The sequence below is a fragment of the Notothenia coriiceps genome, unplaced genomic scaffold (assembly GCF_000735185.1).
Source record: "Notothenia coriiceps isolate Sejong01 unplaced genomic scaffold, NC01 NC01_scaffold00027655, whole genome shotgun sequence".
Lineage (NCBI taxonomy): Eukaryota > Metazoa > Chordata > Actinopteri > Perciformes > Nototheniidae > Notothenia > Notothenia coriiceps.
In genome coordinates, this window is record NW_011360356.1 from 2,090 (window position 1) to 4,502 (window position 2,413).

Below are 2,413 nucleotides of genomic sequence, written 5' to 3' on the forward strand. Positions count from 1 at the left end.
ACACACACACACACACACACACACACACACACACACACACACACACACACACACACACACACACACACACACTCCCTCGTTCTCTCTCTTTCCGTTCTCTCACTCCCTCTCATCCCCAGGGATAGAGTTTCTCTCTGGAGGAAATGGCAGCAGGAGATTAAGAAGAAGTAACGCACGCGCACACACGCACACACACACACACACACACACACACACACACACACACACACACACACACACCTGACGCTCAGTTTGGGAGTTCAGATAGCGACGATGACACATGCCACTCTTAGTCCAGTCACCCGATACACGTCTCTCTCTTTCTCTCACTCTCTCACACATTCACACTCACAGTGAGTGGTCGGTAAAAAGACGAGAACAGAGGAACACGGTCAGAGCGAGAAAAGCAAGAGTACAGTAGCTAACAGACAAGAGTGCTACATACAGACAGCAAACGGAGAGAGGAAGTTGAAAAGTCGATCTTGATTTGAGATACAGAAAAAAAAGGCTTCTGTTACAGGTAGGAAATATTTAATTTAAATAAATGCCATCATCTTCATTGCCATCTTCAGGCTTTATCACTTCCTGCTGTGCGTGTGAGAAATGTCTCTCGCTGCTGTCAGTTTCACTTTAACTGCATCGCTTTACAGTCTGATTAACAGCACCAGATGTTTCTCTGCTGGATGAAGCTGTAATAAAGATATACCGATGTTTGTACCACGGACAATTCAACATCGCTCTCGCACAGTTCACATTTATTCACCAAACTCTGAAATGAGTCACTTCCTTTAACTTAATTTAAAGAGATTGCAGTACACTTTATTTAGAAAATGAGGGTAAAAGAAGATTTGTGTTGTTTTCTTATTGAAATTTGTATTGTTCTGCTTACCAAAGACTCTGCAGAACAGCAACACTGCAGAATGCTCTCAAAGAAAAAGGTATACTGTAAATTCTACAAGTGTGATAGTTTTAATAATTCCCTCTGGATATTGAAAATGATTTTTTCTTGGATTAGCATGAGTTTCCAAGATTTAAATACTCCGACCAGACTAGAATTTATTTTTGATTGTATATAATACAATACAATATGATGATCTTTTTTACTAAAGATCAAGTCTGAAGCTTTTCTTAAATCATTTTGATCCTCATTGTCCCGCTCAAAAGCATCTGTTCAGATTAAAAACTTAAATTCGAATGCGTATTGGCAAGCATTTGGCGATGTGATGTGATATCATGAAACATGGGGCAGGATTCAATATGTTGTGATTAACTAGGCCTTATAGCAACTTTTGTAATGTCATTTATGGATAAATTGTCATAGTGTCAATTACAAACCACTGTATGCAAAACTATGCGGTGGGATCTGCATTTGCATTCCTCACAGTTCCTGTAACATCCAACATCATGGCATTACAATTTGTCCAATCTGAACCACTGTTTCAGATATGATACATTATCTCCCAAAATATCGCAATACTAACGTATATCAATATATTTTCGAACCTTTATCATTTTCAATAATTTAACAAAGTGCACTAAGTGGGGGATTTTAACTTTCTTCCCCTGTTACATTTAGTGAAGAGCAATGATTATTAGTTGCTTTAAAGATATACATTTGACACATAATATTACAATTTATATGACAAAATACACGCTCCACCTCAGTTTGCAAAACGTTTGCCTACACTTTTCTACATTGATGAACATTTTCAATTATATAATTCTGTTACTAATATAACAATGAAAAAAGTAATTATACTGTTCAATGTGACTGTGGATTTTGATCTTGATACTTTGGTACTTTCTTTTAATGCAGAACTTTCACTTAAAATGGAATACCTTGTATGACGTGGTATGGATATTTGTATATAAGTAAAGGATATGAGCTAGCGGGCTGTCAGTGTATAGTTTGTAACGGTCATAAATTCACAGAGTTTCTTTGAGAGACATATTTGTTGTACACTCTAGGGCAGGGGTGGGGAATCTCTGGCCTCCGGGCCGTATACGGCCCGCGAGACCATTTGGTACGGCCCTCGAGGTAATTTGTAAACACACGCAAAAAAGAAAAAAATTCAAGAAATCTAGACCGCAAAATAATTAAACAAGCTTGTTTTTCCTGGCCAAGTTCAGGGTCCTTGAACACAACACGAGCCTAACGTGTCATCATGTGGTATATGTCTCGTCTGACAGTCTTTTTCCGGAAGACATATAAGCAATCGTATCGATCCGATTGGTCTACGATTATTGTTGTTTCAATACTGACATACTAGTCCATACCGTCTTACTGTCTAGCGGGTGACCGAATGTTGATCTTCTGTGTCGGTGCGTTTTTGACGCCCCCGCTACCATGCCGAGAATCCCCCATGACGTTAACTTCAGGGCGGGCTCCGGCGCACAGACCGAGAGGCAATCT